This window comes from Macaca thibetana, chromosome 7, assembly GCF_024542745.1.
Source record: "Macaca thibetana thibetana isolate TM-01 chromosome 7, ASM2454274v1, whole genome shotgun sequence".
Taxonomy (NCBI): domain Eukaryota; kingdom Metazoa; phylum Chordata; class Mammalia; order Primates; family Cercopithecidae; genus Macaca; species Macaca thibetana.
In genome coordinates, this window is record NC_065584.1 from 2,909,195 (window position 1) to 2,936,905 (window position 27,711).

General features: G+C 43.0%; 3 protein-coding genes across 26 annotated transcripts in view; 1 reads left to right on the plus strand and 2 right to left on the minus strand.

Annotated features, from left to right (window-relative positions):
- The window catches only part of SIVA1 (SIVA1 apoptosis inducing factor), a 692,134-nt gene that overhangs the window by 220,657 nt on the left and 443,766 nt on the right, over positions 1-27,711 (minus strand). The window lies entirely within an intron of this gene.
- ADSS1 (adenylosuccinate synthase 1) overlaps positions 1-27,711 on the minus strand; it is a 251,931-nt gene that overhangs the window by 209,600 nt on the left and 14,620 nt on the right. The gene's annotated exons all lie outside the window — the stretch shown is intronic.
- ATP5MJ (ATP synthase membrane subunit j) overlaps positions 1-27,711 on the plus strand; it is an 819,915-nt gene that overhangs the window by 189,136 nt on the left and 603,068 nt on the right. The window contains exon 1 of one of the 24 annotated variants that reach the window (XM_050798494.1): positions 17,767-17,770. The exons of the other annotated variants lie outside the window; for them this stretch is intronic. The gene's annotated coding sequence lies outside the window, so the exon portion shown is untranslated. Of the gene's footprint in view, positions 1-17,766; positions 17,771-27,711 lie in introns of those variants that run through there. 24 annotated transcript variants of the gene reach the window in all.

A 27,711-nucleotide genomic window follows, 5' to 3' on the forward strand; every position in this document is an offset into this window, starting at 1 on the left:
CTTACAGGACAGAGCACGAGGCTTCAGCCAACATGACACAGGACGGTGGGGTTCAGGGATATCTGGCTTCATTCTCATCAGTGACCTTGTAGTGTTCTTACCACGCTGTGATGGTAGATGTGGGTGTTTATTCTTGATTCCTTCAATATGGGCATTTATTGTGACGGAAAAGCATCTAAGTTGCAGGACACGCTAACCCTCTTGTAGGCAAATCTGTGGAAGGTCTGGCTATTTGGGTCAGGAAGCCGCAGATAAATGGGCACCAATCCTTCCTGGGATGACAAGATGAGGTGGTTCCTCCGGCGGGAGAGGGCTCTAGGGAGAAAGAAGAGCCAGTTCTGAGCTGGGTTTGCCACGAGGAGAAGGAATAGCCTCTCACACACCATCACTCTGATGGCTGAAGACAGTCTCTGCTTTGCCTCCTCTTCTCGTGGCCCAAAGTAGGGCTGGGCAGGTGGGGAGGAGGGTTGAGGGTTCCCTGTGCACTCCTGAAGCCGTGTTCCACAATCACTGTTGGAGGATGTAACTTTTCTCCCATTCATTCAAAACAATCTCACCATTCAAATAAAAAATGAACACAATTAAAGTGTGCCTTTATATAGCTTGATCCTTGGGGCTAACATTTGCCTTTTTGTTGCTAATTTCCAGTTGTATGTCTTACAGTTTTTGCTTTGTAGATTTGGATGATAAATTATTCCCTGCTTAAAGGTTAATGGTTGCTGTGCCCTCATTGGGTCTTTAATTGTTCTTCAGAATCAAATTACTCTTTGTCTCTTTTAGTACTTTTTGGCTTTATCTGATACTCATTTTACCAGCTCTCTTTCTTATTGTTTATGCTTGCCCAACATTTATTTGCTTTCTTTTTAACATTTAAGTATTTTATTTTACATGTACCCTTTGTGAGGAGTGTATATTTGGATGGTTTTCTTTAATGTGTTTATTGTCAAAACAGACATGTTTGTTGACACATCTGTTATTTATGTTTTGTTATCCTTTTCCTTTCCCTATCTTTGGCTTTGTGAACTGTTTTCTTAATTATTTTATTTTTTTCTCTAGGGTTTTGGAAGGCCTAGTCCTTATTTGTATGATTTTGGTGGTAAATTCTAAGTTTAAAGTGGATTTTTGAAAAACAGCTTTTTTGGGGTATAATTGACATACAATTAGCGACCCATATTAAAAATGGACAATTTGATACGTTTTGACATATGTATACATTTGTGAAGCATCGCCACAATCAAGATATACAAATCCCTGCTCCTAAAGCGTCTTCTTGGCTTTTGAACTCCGTTTCTCCTTCCTCCCTATCTCCTGCGGCTTCTCTCCCCAGGCAACCACGGATCTGCTTTCTGTCACTACGGATTAGTTTGCATGTTCTAGAATTTTATACACATAGAGTCATGAAATATGTACTCCCTTTTTTGTCTGTTTTTTTTTCACTCAGAATAACTATTTTGAGATTTCTCCATCTTGTCTCATGTATCAACAGTTCATCCTTCTGTTGCTGAGTACGTTCCACTGTATGGATAGAGGAGCAATTTCTCTCTTCATCTGTCGGTGGGCATTTTAGTTGTTTTCAGGTTTGGACAATTTCAAATGAAGTTGATGTAACATCAATGTACAGATATTTGTATAGAAAAACTTTTTTTCTCTTGGGTAAAAATACCTACGAGTGGAATGGTTGGGTCATATGGTAGGTGCATGTTTAACTTTAAGAAAACCTGCCAAATTATTTTCTGAAGTTTTTGCACTATTTTACATTCTTACCAGCAGTGAATAAGAGCCCTAGTCCATCCACATTCTCACCAGCACCAGGTGAGGTCAGTCACTTTAGTCCCTCTAAGCAGTGCACAACTGTATGTCATTGTAGTTTTAATTTGCATTTTTGTAATGGAAAAATAAGTTGAGAATCCTCCAGCATGCTCATTGGCCACTCAGATATCATCTTTGGTTAAATATCTATTCAAATCCTGCCTTATAAATCAAATTGGGACAAATAGAATTTAATAGATCATATAAACATTCATATTAAGTAAAAATGGCCTATACACCCAAATTAAAAGATAAGGATTTTAACATTGGATAAAAAAGCAAGACCCAACTATATGCTGCCTACAAGAAACAAATATTAACTATAAAGACACATACGTTTAAAGTAAAGGGATGAGAAAATATGTACTTACTAACATTAGTTAGAAGAAAGTTGGTATGGTTATACCAATATCAAAGTAGATTTCAGAACAAACAATATTGTTGGGGTATAAAGAAGGTCATTTCCATAATGACCAAGATATCAGTTAATCAAGAAGAGTTAACAATCATAGATGTTTATGAACCTAACAATAGAGCTTCAAACCACCTGAAACAAATACTGATAGAACTACAAGGACAAATAGACAAATGAACATTATAGTCTTCTTTCAATAATTGATAGAGCAACTAGGAAAAACTAATGAAAAATAGATTTGAGCACTGTCAATCAACTTGACCTAATTGTCATTTATAAGACACTCCACACAAGAGTAGAATACACCTTCTTCTCGAGTGCACACAGAACATTCACCAAGATATACTGTATTATGGGCCGTAAGTCTCAATACATTGAAAAGCATTCAAATTATACGAAGTGTTTTCTCTGACCACAGTGGATTGAAATTAGAAATCAATAACTAAAGGAAATCTGTAAAAACCTTAAATACTTAACTAAATAACACATTTATAAATAACCAATGGTCAAAAAAGAAATTAAAATATAATTTAGGAAGTATTTATATTTAACTAAAATGAAAACATAACATATTAGAATTTGTGGGATGCCATTAAGGCAGTAGAGGGAAATTTATAGCCTTAAAAATTCTTCCATTATGAAAAAAGAAAGAACTGAAATCAATGTTCTTATCTTATGCCTTAAAGGCCAGAAAAAGAAGAGTGACTTAAATTCAACGAGAAGAAAAAGAAAACAATAAAAATCAGAGTAGAAATCAATGAAGTAGAAAATAATAAAATACAATAATAATAGAGGAAATCAATGAAACCAGAAGCTAGTTATTCAGAAGCTTAATAAAATTGATAAACCTCTGGCTATATTTATCACAAAAAAATAAGAGAAGACACAAATTACCAGTATTAGGAGGGAGACAGGTGACATCACTACAGATTTATTTCACAAATATTAAAAGGATGGTAAAGGCACATATTATGAACTTTATACCAGTGTATTCGACCACTTAAATAAAATGAACAAATTACTTGAAAGATACAGACTGCCAGTGTTGACTTAAGAAACAGATAATTTGGCCCTATGTCTATTCCAAAAGTTGAATTTACTGTTAAATTCTTCCCAAAGAAACCCTCACACCTAGACGGCTTCACTAGCAAATTATGGCAAACATTTATGGAAGAAGTGATACCAAATCTGCACAAACATTTTCAGAAAACTGAGGAGGATGGAATACTCCTTCCAGGAGGCCATGATACCGTGATACCAAACAGACATGAAGAGAAAAAGTTACAGGCAAATATCCCTCACGAACATAGGTGAAAATATTCTAAACCCATTTTGACAAAATGAACCTAACAATAGTTCAGTTAAAGAAAGACAGTACAACCAACCGGGATTTAAGTCAGGAATCAGGGATAGCTTAGTATCAGAAAATCAATCAATGTAATTTGTCATATTAATAAACAAAATCGTGAAAAATCATATGACGAAGCCAAAAATACAGAAATATAAAAATTCAACATACTTTAATAATAAAAACTCTCAACAAAGTAGGAACAGCAGGAAACTTTCTCAATCTGACAAAAGGCATCTATAAAAACCCTACAGTGAACATGACACTTAATGTAAAAGATTCAATGGTCTTTCCCTAAGACTGGGAACAAGACAAGGATGTTCTCTTTCATCACTTCTTCTCAACATTGTACAGGTCCTAGTCTGTGCAACACAGCAAGAGAAGGAAATAAAGGGCATCCATCCTGGAAAGGGAGCAATAATAAAGCTATTTTTATCTGCAGACAACATCATCATCTATGTACAAAGTGTAATGGAATCCTCAAAAATATTTTAATTTATAAGCGAGTTCAACAAAGTGAAAGGATACAAGATCAATAAACAATAATCTATTGTTTTCCATGTACTATTAGCAAACAATCAGAAATTAAAAATTAAAAATACCATTTATAGACCAGGCACAGTGGCTCACGCCTGTAATCCCTGCACTTTGGGAGGCCGAGGTGGGTGGATCACGAGGTCAGGAGATCGAGACCATCCTGGCTAACACGATGAAACTCCATCTCTACTAAAAATACAAAAAGTTTGCCGGGCATGGTGGCAGGCGTCCGTAGTCCCAGCTACTCAGGAGGCTGAGGCAGGAGAATGGCGTGAATCCAGGAGGCAGAATTTGCAGTGAGCCAAGATTAGTCACTGCACTCCAGCCTGGGCTACAGAGTGAGACTCTGTCTCAAAAACAAACAAACAAACAAACAAACAGCAGCAAAAAAACCATTTATAATATAAACATATAAAACAAATATTTTGAGATAAATCTGACAAGATATATGAGAGACCTGTACACTAAAAACTGCAATGCTGGCTGGGCACAGTGACTCACGTCTGTAATCCCAGCACTTTGGGAGGCTGAGGTGGGCAGGTTGCCTGAAGTCAGGAGTTTGAGACCAGCCTGACCAACATGGTGAAACCCCATCTGTACTAAAAGTACAAAAATTAACCAGGCATGGTGGCGGGTGCCTGTAATCTCAGCTACTTGGCAGGCTGAGATAGGAGAATTGCTTAAACCTGGGAGGTGGAGGTTGCAGTGAGTTGAGACTGGCCATTGCACTCCAGCCTGGGCAATGAAGGCGAAATTCCATTTCAAAACAAAAACAAAAACAGAAAATAAAACAACAACAACAACAAAAAACCCCACTGCAATGCTTTGCTAAAAGAAACTAAAAAAGATCTAAATAAATGAATGGTTATACTATATTTATACATCAGAAGACTAAAATTATACTATATTTATACTATATTTATACATCAGAAGACTAAAAATTGTTAAGATGTCAGTTCTCCCTGGACTGATGTATAGATTCAATTCAATCCCAATCAAAATCCCATTAGGCATTTTTGTAAGAATTAATAGGCTGATTCTAATATTCATATGAAAATGCAAAGAACTTGTAATAGCCAAGACAACTTGGAGAAAAAAAGAAAGTTGTAGAATTAATACCATCCAATTTCAACTTATTATAAACCTACATTAATAAAAATAACATGTTATCACTATGAAGATAGACAAATAGGTCAATGGAACAGAAAAGAGCCCAAAAATAGATCCACACATATATGGAAAGCTGAGTTTTGACAGATGCCAAAGCAATTCCGCAGAATTCCACAGAAAAAGGAGAATCTTTTCAACAGAAGGTGGTAGAAGAGTAGGACATACACATGCGCACATACTCTTTGATCTAGTCCTCATGCAAAAATTAACTCAAAATGGATCATAGGCCAAACTGTAAAACTCAAAATGAAATCTTCTAGAAGAAAAACTAGGAGATGACTTTTGTGACCTTGGCTTAGGCAAAGATTTCTTAACTATGACACCAAAGATATAATCCGTAAAAGACCAAACTGATAAATTGGATTTCACCAAAATTTAAAACAAAGACAAAAGCATTTGCTCTGCAAAAGACATTGTTAGAAGAATGAAGACTAGCCAAATCATTATATTCTAATCATATAACTGAGAAAATACTTGTATCTAGAATAGTTAAAGAATTCTTAAAACTCAATAATAGGAGGATAAATGATCCAAATAAAATAATAAAGAAAGGAGATACCATGACCACAGAGGTGGTTTTCCCAGTTTGAGGCTGATCTGTTGCACTTTGGATATGCTGGCTCTGTGATTTCCCCAGACTTTGTAGTAGTCAAGGACTCTACTTGTGTTCTCCCCTGTTTAAAAAAAAAAACAGGCTAAAGATTTTAAACACACATTTCATCGAAGCTTACAGATAATAGCTAAGCACATGAAAAGACAATATTATTCATTAGGGAAGTGTAAATTATAACTGTAATGATATAGCACTAGATGCTCATTAGAATGGCTAAAACTTAAAAACCTGAACTTACCAACTGCTGGTGAGGGATATAGAGCAACTGGAACCCTCAAACCTGCTGGAAAAAACGTAGAATGGCTCACCCACTGCAAGGGTTTGATGTGTCTCCCAAAGTTTGTGTGTTGGTAACTTAATCCCCAATGTAACAGTGTTGAGAGGTGGGACCTTTAAGAGGTGGGACCTTCTTTAAGAGGTCATTAGATCATAAGGACTCTGCCCTCACGAATTGATTAATGTTGTTCTAGTGGAAGAGGGTTTGTTATCTCAGGAGTGGGTTTGTTATAAAAGTAAGCCTGGCTCTCTTTTGCTCTCCTTCATGCTCTCTTGCCCTTTTGTCTTTTGCCATGGAATGATGCAGCACGAAGGCCCTTGCCAGATGCCGGCACCTTGATCTTGGACTTCCCAGACTCTGGAACTATGAAAAATAAATCTGTGTTCTTTATAAACTTCCCAGTCTGTGGTAGTCTGTTACAGTAACACAAAACAGACTAAGACAGCCATTTTGGAAACACTGGGTAATTTCCTAAAAAGTAAAACATACACTTACTATATAATCTAGTAATTCAACTCCAAGGTATTTACCCAAAAGAAAAGAAGTCATATATCCATATAAATACCTGTATGTTTATGTTCATATCAGCATTATTTGTATTAGATCAACTCTGGAAACAACCAAAATGAGTAAAAGCAGCTGAATAAACAGATTGTTGCTTTATCCATACAATAAAATACAATTCAGCAACAAAAAGGAAGGCCTATCAATGCACACAACAATATGGATGGAACTTAAGGTAAGTTAGGCTAAGTGAAAGCAGCCAGACAAAAAGTATTCATACTATATGATCCCATTTATATAAAATGCTAAGAAAGTCAGACTAATATAGTGACAGAAATCAGGTCAGTGGTTGAGTAGGGGGTGGGCAGTGAGGCAAGAGGGAGGGATTATGAAGGGACATGAGAACATTTTGAGAGGGATGGATTTGTTAATTAGCTCAATTGAGAAAATGATTTTGGTATATTTACATATATTCCCACATTAAAATGTATACTTTAAATATGTATGGTTTATTATATGTCAATTATACCTCAACAAAACTGTGAAAATAAACGAATGAACTGACATTGTCAGTTAAGAAAGACTGCCTACCTGTACTAACAAAACTAAATGCCGATATATACTTTTTATAAGAGATCTATCCAAAACTTATGAACACATAAAATTTGGAAGTGAAAGCTATAAAAACATAGACTAAATGACTATTAACCCAGAGAAGACAAGGCAATTATTAAGAATAGAAATAATTATTAGGTAATGAAAAAAAGCCTCAGTTTATCAAGAACATATAACAATTTTAAATCCATATGCAACTAATAAAACAGTTTCAAAATAAGTAAAGCTAAATGCAGGTGGAAATAGACAAGCTCATTGTGATGGAAGAATTTAACACAGTTCTCTTAATTACAGATATGCCAGTCAGCCAAAAATTGATGTGTGTATATATATATCAAAACAACTTGTGGTGGGGTGGGGGGAAGATATATGATATGAGCTTATAAATTATAAACTTTTCTTCTTTAAAAGACTCCAAAAAGAAAGTTAAAAACAAATCAGAATCTGGGAGAAAATATAACCCATGAATGACAAGGGATTAGTATTCATAATACAAAAGGATTATAATTAGTCAATAAAAAGACAAACCAAGAGAAAAACTGATGAAAAACTAGTGGATAACAGAAAAAGAAGCATGAATGGTCAATAATAATAAGAAAAATTAATCTAGAAAATAAAAATTAAGATCACAATGAGATAATATAACTATTAGATTGAGAAAGCTGAGTGTTTTAAGGGTGTGGAGGAATGGGAGCTATACAATGTTGTGAGTCGTATTGGTATAACACTTTGTTAAATAAGTAGACTGTAGCTGCATTTGCCAATCACACACAAAAATGGGTAACTGTGTGAAATGATGAATACATTAAATTTACTTCACCAGAGGAACCATATTACTCTCTATATGTATCTCATCACATCATGTTGTATACCTTAAGTATACACAATAAAGTTGATTTAAACAAAATAGAAAACGATGTGACACTATCCCATAGATTTAAAAATAATGCATATTTATGACTCATCAGTTTCAGCCTTACAGTTGATAAAGCCTAGAGACATTTGGTTATGTGTACTAGAAGATGTGTCCAAGAATATTGAAAGCAGCATTGTGCATAAGCGCAAAATCTCTGGAAACAACTCACATTTCCATAAGCAAGAGAATGGATAACTAAATTGTGATGTATCAACAGAATGGAATATTATATGGCAGTGAAAATGGATATTGCAATGTTGTTTTAGAAACAGTGCCCAATGGAAGCAGCAAGTCTCTGGAGAATACACATAATGTAGTACCATTTTCATAAAGCTCAAAACTCAGAGAAATAAAGCAGAAAGCAAGTGAGTGAGAAACACAGCATCCAGGGTGGCAGTTCCTTCTGCAGGGGCATGGGGCTGGATGACGGAACAACGGTGGAGCACACAGATGAGTCTAAGAGTATTGGTCATGTTTGTTTCTGAAGCTGGGTTCTGTTTCATGATTGTGTATTATTATGGTCCATGACTTTCATGTGTATTACAAATATTCTTTTGTGTCTATTAACATTACATAATAAAACAGTAAAAATATTAAAAGGGTTTCATGATGGGAGTGGCCATGTGTGCCAATAGGACTGACTGGAGTTGGAAATAAAACTATTGCTCACTTCCACCTCTCCAGATGCCAGAGACAAGGTGGCCAGTGGTCCTAGGGTAAAGATCAAATTCAGGGTGGCAAGCCAAGGTCTCAGGGTCAAAATGAAGACAAAAGTGTGGCTCTAAGACCTGTAGTCAGTATTTCAGAAATATTGAAGGACAGTTCTGTAGCCCAGGGTTTCTTCACATCAGCACTGTCAGCATTTGGGGCTGGAGACTTCCTTTTGGAGGGCTCTCCTATGCATTGGAAGTTTAGCAGCATCTCTGACTTCTTCTATCCACCAGATCCCAGTAGCACCCTCTCTGGGTGTGAACGCTGAAGGGAGGGGGAGGGTCTTACAAAGGGGCTGCCATGAAAGCAAGTGTGAACCTTGCAGAAGTGACATGGCCAGCCCAGGCCACGCAGAAGGAGAGAGCTGGGAATCTACAACAGGGCCACAACTCCTTGCCAGGGCTTCTCATTGGCCAGACCCCACCAGACTGCAGATGGCAGGGAGGCAGTGGCCACTGTCCGTGTGGTTGTGGTCCCTGTGTCCTCCCAGGGTGAGAGGTGTGGCAAATAGATCTGCAGGAGTGCACAGAAGATTCCCACAGTCCTAATCACTAGGTAACTGGGCAATGCGGGTCTTGCTAACAGCTTGTTCCTGTGGGAGAAGGGGACATTGACAATGAAAGGCAGGACATGGTTTATATACTTCCTTCTCTTTGGGGTTCCTGAACTGGAAAGACACAAGTCCAATGCTGGAAACAATTTCCTCCAGTGAATGGAAAGCCTGTGAGAGGAAGTGGCCAGTGCAGAGGAAAGCAAAGCGTGGGTGGGTGGGTGGGTTGGGGGAGGCGGGAGGGGGGATCAGATGGATGCTGATTGTGGAGCACCTTGATTCAGCCGAGCCTGCAGCCACTCTTCCGTTGGGCTTTTCAGTTAGACAAGCCCATATATTCTGTTCGTTTTTCTTAAACCTGTTTCTGTTTACTTGGCTGCACTTAGGCATTCTAGAAATTTTTCCAGGTTCTTTCTGACACTTACCTGGGATTGAAGCCAGGCTGTAGACTCCAGGCAGGAAAAGGCAAAATCTGTGCCTCCATAGTCAAGTCCTGTGCAAATACCAGTTGACACATCTCTTGTACCCTGGATGACTGACAGGGATGACTTCCAATGGCTCACCTCCCTTTTCATGCAGGGCCTCAGGCAGAAGTTTCCTTTAATGTCTAGTGGGAGGTTTAAGGCATTAACGTTCTCAAGACTGAGTGGGAGCTATTGGGCTTGTTTGGTCTCCTTAGCTTGTTAGTACGTATGAGGATGACTTCATGGGATTGGAATGGTCTACACAAGGCTCCACCAGGCTCTCCTGTGAGGAGTTGTCAGTGTTCCAAGTCACAGGCGAAGGCAGCATTGTCACTTGGTGGATGAAGCCCTTGGCCTCCTGAGGAGGGACCCCCTGACAAGGTCCCCCCACCTCTGCTCGTCTACTTCATTCTTCCTACTCCAAAGTGCTGTCAATGCCTGTGTTTGGCCTTTACTCAAGGGCACCTGAACATGGGGCTGTATCCCAAGCTAGCTAAGTGAGCATCTCTGACATGGGTTATGGGGCCCTGGTGTCAGTACTTTTCTGCAGTTCCTCCATGCAGATGAGTTTGTGAACCTCACCTCCGTGCTCCAATGGCTCCCCATCAGGTGTGGCTGCCCTGTATCCTGGACTTTTACGTACACATTGTGCTCTGTGAGCCAGTGACCCTAGTGAAGTACAGCTGTCCCCTCTGAGCCCTACAGCTATGTCTGGGCACAGACAAGCCCTCCCATCTCTGCCCAAAGGCCCCAGATCTCCATGCTTTGGGCTGCAGTCTCCAATCCTGAGAACATGTCTGCTTCAAAATAGACAACTACTGGGACCCCAGAACTCAATAGTCCACTTCACCTGGGTAAAACTGAAAGGGAAGATTGGGCTGGGCATGGTGGCTCACGCCTGTAATCCTAGCATTTTTGGGAGGCTGAGGCGGGTGGATTTCTTGAGCTCAGGAGTTCAAGACCAGCCTGGGCAACACAAAGAAACCCTGTCTCTACAAAAATTACAAAAATTAACTGGGCATGGTGGCGCATCCCTGTGGTCCTAGCTACTTGGGGGGCTGAAGCAGGAGGATTGCTTGAACTCGGGAAGTCAAGGCTGTAGTGAGCCAAGATTGTAGCACTGCACTCCAGCCTGGGTAACAAAGTGAGACCCTGTCTCAAAAAGAAGATGCTTACCCAAACTTGTACCATATACCATAAGCCAATTAAAGATGGGGAGGCCAGAGATTGGAAATAAACCCAATGACAAGACAAGGTCAGACTGCATCTCAGTAATCCATGCAAACTTTTCAAATGTGATCTCAAATGCCTGAGGCCAATGCCCAAAACCTCTGGACCCAGGCCCAGCAGAGGGTCATAATCTGTTCATTCTGTGGATGTCTGAGCTGGACTGACTTCACTACTGATCCCACGGACATTCAAAGATAATAAAGTAATACTATTAATAACTCTATATCCACAAGTTTGATAAATTAGATAAAATGAACCAATTTCTTGAAAGACACAAACTATCAAAACTCACACAAGAAAAAAGAGGTAATCTTAATAGGTACAAGTGTATTAAAGAAATTGAATCCATGGTTAATAACTTTCTGGAAAAATAGCACTAGATTTAGATGGTTTCACTGGTGAAATCTACTAGTCATTTAAGGAAGAAACGATACCAATTCTCTAAAATATCTCCAGAAAAGAGAAGCAGAGGGAATACTTCCTAATTCTTTCTGTGAGGCTAGGATTGCCCTCATAGCAAAACTAATTAAATGCATCATAAGAAAGGAAAACAGAAAACCAATATGTTTCATGACATAGATGTGAAAATTCTCAACAAAATATTAGCTAATTGAGGCCAGGCACAGTGGCTCACGCCTGTAATCCCAGCAATCTGGGAGGCTGAGGCGGGTGGATCATGAGGTCAGGAGATCAAGACCATCCTGGCTAACAACGTGAAACCCCGTCTCCACTTTAAAAAAAAAAAAAAGTTAGCTGGGTGTGGTGGTGGGCACCTGTAGTCCCAGCTACTTGGGAGCCTGAGGCAGGAGAAAGGTGTGAACCCAGGAGGTGGAGGTTGCAGTGAGCTGAGATTGCACCACTGCACTCTAGACTGGGCAACAGAGTGAGACTCTGTCTCAAAAAAAAAAAAAAAATTAGCGAATTGAATCCAACAATGTGTAAAGTGTATAAGTGGAACAAAATAGTGATCTTAGAAACAGACTCACCCAAGTGTAGTCAACTGATCTTTGATATAAGTGTGAATACAACAGTGAAGAAAGGATAGTCTTTTCAACAAATAGTGCTGGAACCGTTGGACATTCTCATGTAAAAAGATGAATCTTGACACAGATATTATACCCTTCAAAAAAATAAACTCAAAATGGATCATAGACCTAAATATAAATTGCAAAACTATAATATCTTAGAAGATAACATGGAAAGAAGCAAAGTGATTTTGGGTTTGGCAATGAGTTTTTACGTACAATACCAAAGGCATGTCCCAAGAAAGAAAATATTGATAAGTTAGATTTCATTAAAATTAAAAACTTTTGTTCTGTGAAAGACACCATTGAAAATGGCAAGCCTCAGTGGTGCCCCGATTGGAGGCTATTGACCTGGAGAAGTTGGGGTAGCTAACTAGAAGTGGGGCTCCTATGTGATTGGTTATGGGAGCACATTTGACTTCCTTTGGTTGATCCTAAGTTGGAAGTGGGAACAAAAAATTGGGAAGGTGTCAGTTATAAGTCAAGTCCTGGCTATTTGGGGCTGATTGTTGCAAAGGCTATTGTTTGGCTTCCTGGACTGTTGATAGAGATAGTGATCTGACATCTTACAAGTCTGAGGTATAGCAAGCTGGCTTCCTGGGCTGGTTACTGTAGATAATGGGTTAGTTTCCAGGGCTGCTTCCTATAAGTTATTGGTCAGAGTTCTATTTCTATATGATCTGTCCATTTGTATATTTAATCTTTCAATTTTTGACCGAAATATATAAAGAAATCTCAATACTCAGCAATAAGAAAATAAGCATCCTGATTAACAATGTGAAAAAGATCTGAACACACAGCTCACCAGAAAGACACAGATGGCAAATAAGCATATGAAAAAGATATTCAAAACCATTTGTTATTATGGAATTGCAAATTAAAACAATGAGATGCCTCTACACACAGATTAGAATGGTGAAAGTGAAAAAAAAAAAGGAAAGAAAAAAAGAAAAGAAGCTGATGACACCTAAAGTTGGTGAGCAGTTGGGGCACCAGGTGTGGCCATTCCCTGCTGCTGGGGTGTTAAATGGTACAGCCACTTTGGAAGACAGTTCAGCAATTTCTTACAAAGTAAATAAACTCTTACCATAAGATCCAGCAATTGCACTCCTTGGAATCTATCCAAGTGATTTAAAAACGTATGTCGACACAAAAACTTGCACATGAATGTTTATAGCAGCTTTCTCACAATCACTCAAAACTAAAAGCAACCAAGATGTCCTTCAATAGGTGAACAGACAGACTTTGTACACCCACACAATGGAATATTTGGTGATAAAAATCCACCTATCAAGCCACAAAAAGACCTGAAGGAATCTTAGATGTGTATTGCTAAGTGAAAAAAGCCAGTCAGAAAATGCTACCTATGGCCAGGTGCAGTGGCTCACGTCTGTAATCCCAGCACTTTGGGAGGCTGAGGTGGGCAGATCACAAGGTCAGGAGATCGAGATCTTGGCTAACACAGTGAAACCCTGTCTCTACTAAAAATACAAAAAATTAGCCAAGCGTGGTGGCATGTACCTGTAGTCCCAGCTATTCGGGAGGCTGAGGCAGGAGAATTGCTTGTACCCAGGAGGTAGAGGTTGCAGTGAGCTGAGATTACGACACTGTACTCCAGTCTGGGTGACAGAGTAAGACTCTGTCTCAAAAAAAAAAAAAAAAAAAAAAAAAAAAATAAAAAAAAAAAAAAGAAAAAAAAGAAAGGGAAAAAGAAAAAAGAAAATGCTACCTACGTATGTTTCCAAATATATGACATTCTGAAAAAGACATCCACAGAGACAGTAAAACATCCAATGGTTTCCAGTGATTGATGGGAGGGAAGGATGAATATATGGGACACAGACAGTAAAACTGCCCTGTAATAATGGATATTTGACATGCATTTGTCAAAACCTACAGAACCTTATAGCCCAGAGGAACTCTTAATATATACAAATTAAAAAATATTATTTAGGAGGTCAAGGGATCCCAAGAAGGAACACTGACTGTGACCAGAGAATCTAACTGTATTACAAATGTGTAAAATGACCTCACTGAAGAGAGGATGGGAGAGCAAGTGCTGCCCTGAGGGTACTGCATAAATGAGTGGAGTGCGTAAGACCAAAGGCAAAAGGGAACTGAGCATAAGCACTGCACTCTAGCTGATAAGGTGCTTTCCATGGGAGTACAGATTCACAATCTGATCCCACAACTCATGTGCACTGGAATTGAGTGATTCAGTAAATGGATCATGAATAGTGAGAGTCAGGCTTCTCACTGTTAGGATTTACAGATAAAGCAGGGGATGAGGCTAGAATGGTTCATGTATTAGTGAATTTGAGTAGAAGGTATCAGTATAAACTCATGTTTAGCATAAAACAGATACAAACGATTACATACAGAAATATTTATAGATATGTGTATGTGCATTAATTAGTATACATATATCTCTCCTCTGTCATCTGAGACGGCCTAGAAGCAATCACATTCCAGTAGCAGTAAACACACCTAGTGCTGAGATCTTGGCTTCTAATACTGTTCTCCAATAAAATGAAACAGGGCTCCTCAGAGAAAATGGCTGATTCTGGGACTGGGGCAAGAAATAGACAAGATAAATCTATAGAAAGGAAGTACTAAAAAAAATCCACATCCTACGTTAAAGGGACACAGGAGCCAACTGGAAGAGCTCCCAATGGCCAAAGCCAGAAAAACTTGAGCAACAAAATAAAGTAGGGTTGAATCACGACCCAAAATATGACATAGGTGTCCATGAGTCAGTGCTGATAGAAATCAGTGACTGAATAAACTAAATGGGAAAGAAGAGACAAATCACCATCGCCAAAGGATTCCAAATAATTTATGCAGATACCCTGCCCTCAAGGAGGGGACGGTGACTCCCCTCTCCTCAAGTGTGGGCTGTGCACCTTGGCTTCCTTCCAAAGAGTGGTGGAAGGCAGGTGGTAACTGTTGACGGGGGTGGTGACTATCTGGGTGGTGGTGGTCCAGGATAGGGGGAGCGTAAAAGAATTTCCCAAGACAGTTGTAGATAAAGAAGGGCAGATGTATCAGAGAAAATAGGAAAATACGTTGCGAGGAGGAAACAGGCAGACTCAGCAGAAAAGGAGCTGACTGCTGGGGTTCAAAGGCTTGCTGGGGTTTTTTTTTTTTTTTTTTTTTTTTTTTTTTTTTTTTTGAGACGGAGTCTCACTCTGTTGCCTAGACTGGAGTGCGGTGGTGCGATCTCGGCTTACTGCAAGCTCTGTCTCCTGGGTTCATGCCATTCTCCTGCCTCAGCCTTTCGAGTAGCTGGGACTATGAGTAGCTGGGACTACAGGCACCCACCACCACGCCTGGCTAATTTTTTGTATTTTTAATAGAGATGGGGTTTCGTCATGTTAGCCAGGATGGTCTCGATCTCCTGACCTTGTGATCTGCCGGCCTTGGCCTTCCAAAGCACTGGGATTACAGGTGTGAGCCACTGTGCCCGGTCTGCTGGAGGTTTTATAGGATGGTTCTTGAGCTGCAGAGGGCTGCGTGCAGTACTAACGCCAGGGTTGCCGGGAGCTACCTTGCGTTTTCCTATCAGCTGAGGGTCTGGTGATAGCTGGGCACAGGAAGATTGTGAGTTATCTGTGCAGGAGGGCTGTGTGTCCTGCACCATGAAGAAAGGCAGACTTGTACCTCTTCTGCTTCTTCTTTTTGCTTCCCCTGCTCCCCGCAGCCTGACTCCTTTTCCCTAATTAGGACCCTACAGTGACTTCACAGAGGAGAAGACTGACAGCACGACCTCAGCCGGGGGCCAAAGTCAGTGTCAGCAAGGACAGCCATGTTGAGAACGTGCTCTGGGTAGGGTGTGATGCCAGTAGTGCACTGCCTCTGTGCTTTCTTTCCCCCAGCGCATAACACTAGCCACTGATGAGAAAAAACTCACTTTCCAAGAGCGGGACATCCTGCAGAATTTCTAACTGGTACTTCTAAAAACTGTCAAGGCCATCAAAAACAAGGAAAGTCGGAGAAACTATCACAGCCAAGAGGCACCTAAGAAGCCATGCTGACCAAATGTCATATGGTGTCCTGGACCCGTCCTTCCTGGGACAGGGCAAGGACATGAGGGAGAGATTAGGGAAATCTGAATGCAACATGGAGAACAGGGCCTTTAGTCAATACTCATGTTTCAATACTGGTTCATCAATGGTGGCAGATGTACTGCACTAATGTAAAATTTTAATAATAAGGGAAGCTGTGTGAGGGCTATATGGAGACTCTGTGACATCTTCTCAATATTCCTGTCAATCAAAACTGTTCTAAAAATAAAGTCAGCTTAGAAAACTATCAGCAACATGCATGCGGCTGTGGGTGGGTGCTCTGAAGAATGGGGAGCAGCCCTCATGAAGTCATTGGCATGAAAGGTGAAGACTTCATATCAACGAAAGCCATTCACAGGTCTGTGTTTGGAATCCCGGTGTTTGGAAAACATCTTCTTTCCCCTGGAGGTGAAATGTGAGTTGGTCCTGCTGCCCACATGCATTCCCTCAGGATGCAGAAAGCTATGCCTGTCTGTTATTCCACTGATTAGGCCCTGGCAGGGCTGGACCACTCCACATGGGGGCAGGAACCCAGGTGACCACCCAGCAGGGATCCCCTCCATGGTTGTGTAGGAAAGCCCCTGGAGACCGAGGGACGTTCAGCAACATCACGGCCCCCAGATCTCAGGCAGGTGGCACGGGGTGCTAAGTCCCTTCCTCCCCTTTAAAAATAAGAATCATGGTTTTGTTTTGTAAGAAAGTTCAGGCCTCATATTTAAAAAGCGAGTAACATAGGAGACCAAGAGGAAGTCAAAAGCATGCTCCAAACTCTCCTTCTGGATAACCAACTTTGTTCAATCTCACAGAGGACAACTTTCCTCCATGGGTCCAGTAGAACTGGAAAGAGGGACAGGAGTAGAAATAATGTTAGTCACGGGCACTGTTTATCAGACAAAGCACTTCCTGTGTTTGAATTTCACAAGAATGAACCAAAGTGAAGCTGAAGGAAACGCTTGAGATAAAGGTTTCACCTCCACAGGACGCAGGCACTGGAAGACTCGCTAAAAGCTACTGTCAAAGAGCGTGCGAACGAAGGGACCTCCCCTTTCGTAAACCAGATGTTCCACGTTCGAAGTTATATTTTTAGTCCCAACCCCTCCACGCTTTCTAATATTATTATTTTTTGTACGCGATCAAAATTCATAACATTTCACTTCTGTTCCTCACATGGTGGTTTCCATTGTCACTGTCACTCAGTTTAACATTCAAATGATTTCAGAGCTTGTCCCCAGCCTTTGCTGTGGTTCCTGCCACCGTGAGTTTTGTCTTCATCAGCGTTTGTCACCTGGATTTTGTCACCTGAGGTTGCTGGGGAGGCCCCTGTGCTGGCTCACCATATAATTTATCGTCCAACCTGGAGCACTTGGCTTCTACTTTTTAGACTTTTTATCTGGAAGTGATTTCAAACTTACACAAAACTGCAAAAGCAAAAATAGTGCAAGGAATAGCCATATACCCTTTGCTCAGATTCACCTGTTATTCTATCCTATTTGCTGTATCATTTGTGTTGTAAGAACAGGGGTATTCTCTTACATAACCTCAACACAATCATCAACTTCATACATCTCCATTAGTATTAATAAGAAGTATTTTTACATGATATACCATCTGTATTCTAATGTTGTCAGTTGTTCTGATAATTAATGAATTAAAAGATGAGGACTTGCTCTGTTACCAGGCTGGTCTAGTTGTGCAATCATGGCTCGCCACAGTCTCAACCAACCAGGTGCAAGTGGTCCTCCCACCTCAGCCTCCTGAGTAGCTCGGACCACAGTTGTGCACCACCACATCCAGCCTCTGATACTGTCCTCTGTAGCCTTTGTAGCACCCTTTCCCTCTCAAACTTGAGCACTTTTTAGAGCAAGAGTGTGCTATGAACAACTATGCTGGTGATGCAGGACGGACAAGCCCGAAAGTGGGCTCAGCCTGAGAGGGCTCTTGGCTTTGCCCAGGAAAGAATTCAAGGGCAAGCCAGGGGCAGAAGAAAACAGCTTTACTGGAGCTGCAGTGTCACAGCTCCGGTGGTGTTACAGCTCCGTGACTGCACCTGCTGGGCCAGGCTACCTCATAGGCAAAGAGGAGCTGCTCAGGGCTGTTCTACTCATATTTATACCCACTTTTTTTTTCTCTTGAGACAGAGTCTCTCACTGTGTCACCCAGGCTGGAGTGCAGTTGTCTGATCTCAGCTCACTGCAACCTCCACCTCCCAGGTTCAAGTGATTCTCTTGCCTCAGCCTCCCAAGTAGCTGGGATTACAGGCATGTGCCACTGCACCTGGCTAATTTTTGTATTTTTAGTAGAGATGAGGTTTCGCCATGTTAGCCAGGCTGGTCTTGAACTCCTGACCTCAGGTAATCCACCCATCTTGGCCCCGCAAAGTGCTGGGATTACAGGTGTGAGCCACCGTGCCTGAGTTCCCACTTTTAACTGCATGCAGATTAAGGGGTATGCAGGGAAGGGGTAGTAACTTTTGGATCATTGGGTACCATGAGAAGAGGCAGTAACGCCTGGGCGTTGCCACGGCAACAGTAAATTGACATGGCATATTGGCGGGCAGGTCTGATTGAAAACTGCTTTCACCCCGGTGCTGTTTTAGCTAGTCCTCAATCTGGTCCAGTGTCTGAGCCCTGCCTCTGGAGTCAAGCCCCACCTCCTGCCTCACTGGGACAACGGGAATCTCGGACTGCCCCAGGCCCAGGAGATCCCTTCTCCCTCCTCCTGTGGGCGCTGTGTATTCTTCAAGTTCTTGCCTACCTAAGAGTCTGTTTCCTTTATATGTCAAGTCAGGATTATTGGATATAAAATCCTTAAGTCAAACTTTTTTTTCCATCAAAACTCTGTAGCTACTGTCTTCCAATATTTAAGTGATACTCTGTCTGATTATTTCCATCCCCCTGAAGTTTAACAATGGCAGCAGCATACATCTTGCTGTTTTGCTGGCCCCACTCCTGCCCCTAGAATGTGTACTCTGCAGAGCTGCTGATTCAAGCTTAAGAAACATGTATTTGTGATGGCCCAGAGTCTGTTTTTCTCAGGCTTATGTGTTTTGTTCTTTTCTTCAGAAACATCAATTGAGCATATGTTGTATCTTCTTGGTTTGAATTTTGTACCTACCATCTTATATTTACATTGTAGTAACTTTCACTTTATTGTGTGTGATTTCCTCAAGCTCAACACTTAATTCTTTTAAAGGCATTTTCAGCCATGTTTATTTTTCTCTTCTTTCAGATGTGGTTATGGTCTCCAATCAACTTCTCTCTTCCATCTCCTTTCTGGGCTCCGGTGGTTCACACCTTCTGTTATCTTATCATCCCTTCTTTGAAACCACACATCTCTTTTTTGAGTGCTTCTCCCCCTTAGGAGATGAGGTTGTCTTGAAGCAGTAGAAACCTTTTCGTCTCAACTTTGCCTGTGTTTCCTTGGATTATTCTCCCAGGGAGGAATGTTTTTCATCTGTCTTTTATGTATAATTCCTTCATTTTAATTTTTTGAAGTATTTATGCATAGGTGTGAAGTTACTTCCTAATAGTAACTTGTCTTTAATAGGGGAGGGCTACCTGCTGGGGGTGTGTGAGAAAGTGCAAGTGTGAGTGTATGTGTGTGTGTGTGAGTGCGTATGTGTGGGAGAGTGTGTGTGAATGTGTGTGGGATGTGTGCATGAAAGTGTGTGTGAATGTGTGGGTGCATATGTGAACATGTGTCTGAATGTATGTGACTGTGAGAAAGTGTGTGTGAATGTGTGTGTCTGAATGTGTGTGTGTGTGGTGTGTGAGTGCATATATGTATGTGAGAGCATGTGAATGTGTGTGGGTGTATGTGAAAGTGTGTGAAAGTGTGTGTGTGAATGTGTGTATGTGTGTGTGAATGTGTGTGAATGTATGTGAGAAAATGTGGGTGTATGTCTGAAAATGTGTGGGTGTGTTTGTGTGTGAATGTGTCTGTATATGTATGAATGTTTGTGTATGTGTGTGAATGTGTGTGGGTGTGTGTGAATGTGTGTGTCTGAATGCTGTGTATGTGTATGGGTGTGTGTGTGTGTGTCTGAATGTGTATGTGTGTCTGAATATGTGTATGAGTGTGAATGTGTGTATGTGACAGTGTGTGTGAAAATGTGAGTGTATGTGAAAGTGTGTGGGTGTGTTTGTGTGTGAATGTGTGTGTATGAGTGTGAATGTGTGTGGGTGTATGTGTGTGAATGAGTGTGTCTGAATGCATGTGTAGGTGTGTGGGTGTGTATGTGTGTCTGAATGTGTGTCTGAATGTGTGTGTGAGTGTGGTGTGTGGGTGTATATGTATGAAAGTGTGTGGATGTATGTGTGTGTGAATGTGTATGGGTGTGTATGCGTGTGAGTGTGTGAATGTGTGTATGTGTGTGAGAGTGTGTGTGAATGTGTGTGGGTGTGTGTGAGAATGTATGTGTATGCGAGTGTGAGTGTGTGAATGTATGTATGTGTGTGAGAGTGTGTGAATGTGTGGGGGTGTGTGTGTGAAAGTGTGGGAGTGTGTGTGAATTGTGTGTGTGGCCGTTGCAGGCCACAACTCCAGTCTGGTTTATTTTCTCAAGGGCCCTTTCACAATGTCTGTTTTCCTTTCCTGGTGGACAAACACCCCTTCAGCCTTTAGTGCAAGTGGTTAATTGTGGCTTATAGATTCTTCTAGACTACAGCCCCTATGTCATCAGCTGATAATCACTATTATCAATGTCTCAAATGTCTTTTAGAGTTTCTTTAGGAAATTATAAGCAAATCTGAATCTATTCATGTTTCCCATGTTTGTGTAAAAGGTAGCATAGGTAGCATACTACACCTATTCCTTTGCAGGTGCTGTAAAGTTTGCCACTAGACACTGCTGTGAGGAATAGGCCTCTACACACGCTGCTGGGCACATCTGCACATGCTGCTGGGCACATGAACAAGAGTATTTATAGACTGCATTTTCAAAAGTGGAATCGCTGGGTGAAAGAGTACATGCATTTGTAATTTTGATGGAAACGTGCACATTGCCCTCCAGAGGGGCTGCACCTGTGTGTGCTCATGCCAGGGAGGGCTATCTCTCCCCGGCCTGGCCAGGCAGGGTGCTATCAAGCTTTTGGGTTCTTGCCATTCTGATGGAGGAAAATGTCCGCTTGGTGTAGCATCTATTTTTAAAAATCAAAGCGAAATATGCAGATATTAAGTGTATAGTTTGAGGAGTTTTGACACATGCATATCTGAGCACAGCCCCCACCTCCACAAAGATGTAGCACACTCCACACCCTGGGTTCTTCCAGCCCCTTCCTGTGCAGTCCTCCCCACCTAGGGGCAGCTACTGTTCTGGCGTCTTTCATGATAGAGTCATTTTGCTCTAGAGCTTCTTATACAGGGAGTTGTAGAGTAAGTGTCCCTTATGTATTTGTCTGTTCACACTCTGCTGATAAGGACATACCTGAGACTGGTAATTTATAAAGAAAAAGAGGTTTAATGGATGCACAGTTCCACATGGCTGAGGAGGCCTCACAATTATGGCCGAAGGAGAAAGGCACGTCTTACATGGCGTCAGACAAGAGAGAATTAAGAACCAAGCAAAAGGGGTTTCCCCTTGTAAAACCATCAGATCTCATGAAACTTATTCACAGCCATGAGAACAATAATGAGGAAACTGCCCCCATGATTCAATTAGCTCCCACCAGGTCCCTCCCTCAACATGTGGGAAATATGGGAGCTGCAATTCAACATGAGATTTGGGTGGGGACACAGCCAAACCAATCTCCTTACATCTGTCTTCTTTCACTCAGCACGCTGATTTTGAGAGGCATGCATATCTTTCTATCAGCCTTCATTGCTTTTCCTCGCCAATGGACCATTCTTGGTGTGGATGGACGGGACGTTTATTCACCTGTGGATGGATGTTTGGGTCTTTTCCCTTTTGACTTGAGGAATGAAGCTGCATAGTGTTTATCGCCAATCTATGTGTGGACAGGTTTCATTTCTCTTGGGCAGGCACCCAGGAGAGGAGTGACTGGGTTGTGGAGCGGGCATGCCACCTCCCTGAGGCCCTGTGGGGCTGGCTCCTGACATCAGCATCTGGATGTGACCATGTCCCTCCACCCTCAGGGTCCGGGAATCTCAGATGCTCCACATCCTCACCAACTCTTGGTGTCATCAATCTTCTTGCTTTTGCCATTTAGTGGTGTACAGCAGTGTCTGAGGTTTCTTTTGTTTCCTGGGTCTGGAACATCTCCTAGGCTGTTGTTTAGTACATTTTAAAAGATAATCCCCACCCTTTAAAAAATGGACCCTGCATGGTGGCACACTCCTGTAGTCCCATCTACTTTGGAGAATGAGGTGGGAGGATCCCTTGAGCTGGGGAAGTTAAGGCTGCAGTGAGCTATGACTGTGCTGTTGTACTCCAGACTGGGCAATAGAGAGAGACCCAGTCTCTAAATAATTAAATAATAAATGAGGCTGGGCACAGTAGCTCACGCCTGTAATCCCAGCACTTTGGGAGGCCAAGGTGGGCGGATCACCTGAGGTCAGGAATTTGAGATCAGCCTGGCCAACCTCATCTCTACTAAAAAGACAAAATTCGGCCGGGCATGGTGACTCATGCCTGTAATCCCAGTACTTTTGGCCAGGCCTGTGGCCTGGGACCCTGGAGAGCTGATGGGGAGAGGCCTGAACTGCTCCAAGGAGATGAAGCAGAAGACCCCTGTCCACCTCCGAGCAGATGCTCAGTTTTGTGTGGCTCCAGCAACCTCGCACGTTGTGGTGCTGACCAAGCTCGGGAAACCTTCCCTGTGATGCTCTCACTTCTGACTCTCCCTGCACAACCTCCTCAGACGGCTCCCACCCTGCCCACACTGATGGATGGGCAGTCCTGGGAGCGACAGACTGTGGGTTCCAATTCTATGCCACTGCTGCAGTGGCCAGGCTGCAGCCCCCAGGGCCTCTACAGACCCAGGTAAGAGCAACAAAGTGAACCAACAAAACTTTCTGTTAAAATGTAGAAAACAGAAGACAGGGAAAAATCTTGAAAGTAGTTGGAAGAGGCAGACAATCTTCAAAAGAGCAGCCAACGTCCACACAATTGGCCCCTCAGTGTGGCCCACAGAACCCAGAAGACCATGACTCTGTGGACAGATCGCAGTAGCACGCTCACGAAGATGGCGTGAGGTGCAGCATCTTGTATTCACCCTGGAGGAAGGAGCTTGACATACCCCACATCTCTGAGCCCTGGAGACTTCACTGATGGGCGGGCCTCTGATGTTTTGCGGGGTTTATTTCCTGCCTTCCAGTTAATGTTTGCCTTACTAAGGCATTTAAAGTTATTTTCACTTCCTGCTCATCAGACAGTCAGCTCAGTGTAATGTCATGAGTGCAGAGGACCAGCGTGATGCTTTGTAGGAGGGAAAATCTCTGCTTTTATCACTGCAGGTGGGAGAATCAGCATGACTCAGAAGAAAGACTGTGCAGGTGCACTGTTGGCCCTGCCAGGTGAGAAAATCAAACTGCTCTGGTGCTCTTTCCACACTGGTACAGAGAAGACATTGGTGAGGTCAAGAGCTGGATACCATGGCCTAGGGGCTATGCCATTTTCTACAGTAAAGATAATACACGTGGGACAACAGGTGCGCCTGGATTCACCACCTGCTTCAGTTTACAGCAGTGTAGTCATTCTCCAAGGTTCATCCAACTTTTACAGGCTCGACAGGCGAATTAAATGTGTGTGTGTGTGTGTGTGTGTGTGTGAGAGAGAGCAATGATCACTTCTGTTTCTTTCAAGCCTTGATGATGGCGTTAATCTCTGAAGTTTCCCCAGGAACGTGATGTTGACTCTGGTTCTCTTCTTGATAGGAAAGGAAGTCCCAGGGTTTTCCATTTAGTTCCTCTACCACAAATGCCCTCACTCCAGGGCTCAGGGAGCCATGCTGGGGATCCCGCTAGTTGGCAGCATGTCTATTCCAATTATACACTCAGGAACTGGGGATACAACCAGACTGTGGGCCCGTGGACAGCCCACCCTGTGAGAGGTGAGCTGTTGAGGGCTCCATCCATGACCCAACCACTGTATGTTCCCATGTGACTGATGGGCTGTGCTCATGTTTTGGGTTCCCAAGGATTAGCATCAGTTCAGAGCCTGTGTTCAGTAATTCATGAAAGCCCTACATAGTTCCACTCTCTGGCTCACACTTACTCCTGTGAATGGTCATACATCCCTTTGGGAAAGGCATGGAGGAGTATTTCCAACATGTGCCGTAAATCACAGGTCATTGGATCGTGCATTGACTTGGGTGTGCAAATGGGTGCGGGGCTGTGACTGGCCACTGCAGTGACTCAGGTCAGGGGTTTGGCTGGCACACCTAGGATTCTCCTGTTGTTTAGACCAAGGAATACCCTAGTAGGCTGCCCACCACTTTTGTCTTTGAGATCCTGTGATTAATTAGCTGCCACCAAAGACCTTTGTGATCAAGGTGCCATGATTATGCATGTCCCTGCTTTCCCTTGCCGTTGGTGGGCCGCCTGGTCCCTGATGGCTAGGTGCTCTGTTGGCCTCTGCTACTTCAGGATACCATTGTCCCTACTGAAGGGAGGAATTTCTCATGGTGGCATCTTCCACAGTCACACCTGGTCTACAAGCAGAGAGCTTGCAGGGAGCCTACAGCCAGGGTGAACGCATTGCTTCACATCTTAGTCAAGAGAGTGTCCTGTGGCCCCTCAGGGACCACAGCTGGGAGGTGGCTATGAGGTTGCACATAAATCCAGCCCAACAGCCCTCTCTCCCTAAGCTTTTGGGCTTTTTCCTCCACATCACACCTCCTACATTAACTGTAGGCCGCAACTAAGTTCAAGTTTCAGTCGAGCCACCAAGTAAGCTGAGCCACCTCCAGATGCGCGCGTCAACACGTGAAATCCAGGCTCTCTGGAAAGTGCATCTGTGTCAAGGAATTTGGCCTAATCTAAGGTTATATTTTCTCTCCCCTCCTTGGTCTAACGCCCATTTAATCCACTCTCAAATACGTTCCCCATGTTACTGCAGATTTATATTAGCAAATTATTGCGATTCTTTTTATGTGTAGATCAGTCCCTCCTGGGTCTTAGTGTGTATCTGTCTCCCTGCAGCATTGGACACCTGACCCCAGTTAACTGGTGGTAGGTGCTGGTGATGAGGAGTCCTTGAGGAGAGTGGGCATCCTGAATCGAAACTAATCTGGCCCAGGTTCGGGTCTTGCAGGGTGTTCAAGCCTAGTGGGGAGAGTCTTAGGCACAGGGGCACAAGCCACTGCAAAGGCAGAGTGCCGTGGGGGAAGCATCTGGACTCATGTTCTGACGCTCGGCAGAGGGAGGACCTCTGCTGTCCTCCACACAGTGGATGTCCTCCTGAGGTGGGAGTTGGGACTCAACTCTGGAGGTGGGGCTCAGACACTGGACCAAATTGAGGACTAGCTAAAACAGGGATGGAGTGAAGCAGCCTTCCGTAAGACACGCCCAGCACTGTGCCATGTCACTTTACCACTGCCATGGCAACACCCCAGGGCTACCACCCTTTTCCATGGCAATGACCCAGCGACCCAGAGTTGATGCAGAAATTTCTGCATAAACCGCCCCTTAACCTGCATGGAATTAAACATGGGCGTGAATACGACCGCAAAGCCACCCTGCGTGGCTACTCTCTGCCTACGGGGCAGCCCTGCCCTGCAGGAGGAGTTACAGAACTGTGACATGGCTGCTTCAATAAAGCTGTTTCTTCCACCTCCAGCTCGCCTTCGAATTCTCTCTTGAGTGAAGCCAAGACCTCTCACGTGCAAAGCCCCGCTTTGGGGCTCACCTGCCCTGTGTCACTCCCATGGGACTGGCGTTGAGTGAACCTGCTTCCCACACCCACATCCCATTCCCCCATGCTGACCTCTCCCCTTAGCGGGGTGCGCTTGTTCCGGGTAATGAACCAATGCCAACACATTTTTCGCTAGAGCCCACATTCCATTCGCACTTTCTTCTTTCCTGTTTTTTCTCTAATGTCTATTTTCTGTCCCGGGGCCCATCCAGAATCCCACGTGAGCTTTCATCATTATGTCTCCTTAGGCTCCTCCTGGCTGTGACAGCTCCCAGACTTTCCTTGCTTTTGACGAGCTTGACAGTTTGGAAGAGCACTGCTCAGGCATTAGGCTGCCCCTCAGTCAGGATGTGTCCTGTTTTTCTCATGATTAGACTGGAGTCATGGGTTTGGGGGAGGAAGACCGTGGTGGTGAAGTGCCATGCTCACGCCATCCAAGGGCGTGCACGGTAGATGTGGCTCATGGTTGGCTGGGGCCTCCCTCACCCGGCGGGATAGCGCGTCAGGCTTCCTTGCCCACGCCTCCTCCGCACACTGGTCATCTCTTTGCTCCTTCTCACAGCGTCCTCTTCGGAGGGAAGTGACTGCACAGCCCGCACATAAGGGGCGTGGGGTAGCTACAGAAATAATGAGTTCTTCAGCACGGGGGCTTTGCCTCTTCTCCTTCACTTATTTATTTATTCATTTATTTAATCATTTGTTTCTATCAATATGCATTTATCCATATTTATTTTATAGTTTGGGTTAAAATCTAATGCTATATTTTCTTGCTCAAATTGTTCCAGCTTTGGCTGTTGGGAATTTTTTTTTTTTTAGACAGAGTCTCACTCTGTACCCCAGGCTGGAGTGCAATGGTGCGACATCAGCTGACTGCAACCTCCGCCTTCTGGGTTCAAGCAATTCTCCTGCCTCAGCCTCCCGAGTAGCTGGGATTACAGGCACACACCACCATGCCTGGGTAATTTTTGTATTTTTTTTTTAGTAGAGACGGAGTTTCTCCATGTTGGTGAGGCTGGTCTTGAACTCCCAACCTCAGGTGATCTACCTGCCTTGGCCTCCCAAAGCGCTGGGATTACAGATGTGAGCCACCGTGCTTGGTGGGGAGTTCTTTAGGTTGGCCTTGGTGTCCCTTTGACATGCTCTATTGTGTGTGAGTGTGCACATGTGTGTGTTTGTGTGTGTGTGTGTAGATGCACGTATGTTTTTATGTGTGTGTGTTTGTATGTGCATGTTTGTGTGTGTGTGTGGGTGTGTGTCTTCATGTGTGTTTGCGTATGTTCGTGTTTGTGTGTGTGTGTGCGTGTCTGTGTGTGTTTGTGTGTGCGTGTTTGTGTGTTTTTGTCACTACAAGATGTTCCGTGTTGATTTTCAGCAGTATTCTCCCTGTGGTTGCAGGAATGAGGGATTCTTTTGGAGCAACTGTGAATACTTTATTTTTTGGAGCATGATCTGCACGGGGAGGGGCCCCCTAGCTGAGCAGCATCTTGCTGGAGGGGCCCCAGTGCATCAGGAACACTGTTCCACACTGTGGTCCTTGTCACACTTGCCACTGTACACGTCAGAGCAGCAGCCTCCTGGGACCCCAAGGCACACGCTTCAGCTGGTGTTTCATGAAACTACCACAGGCGTCAGCTTGATTGATTATGATGTGAA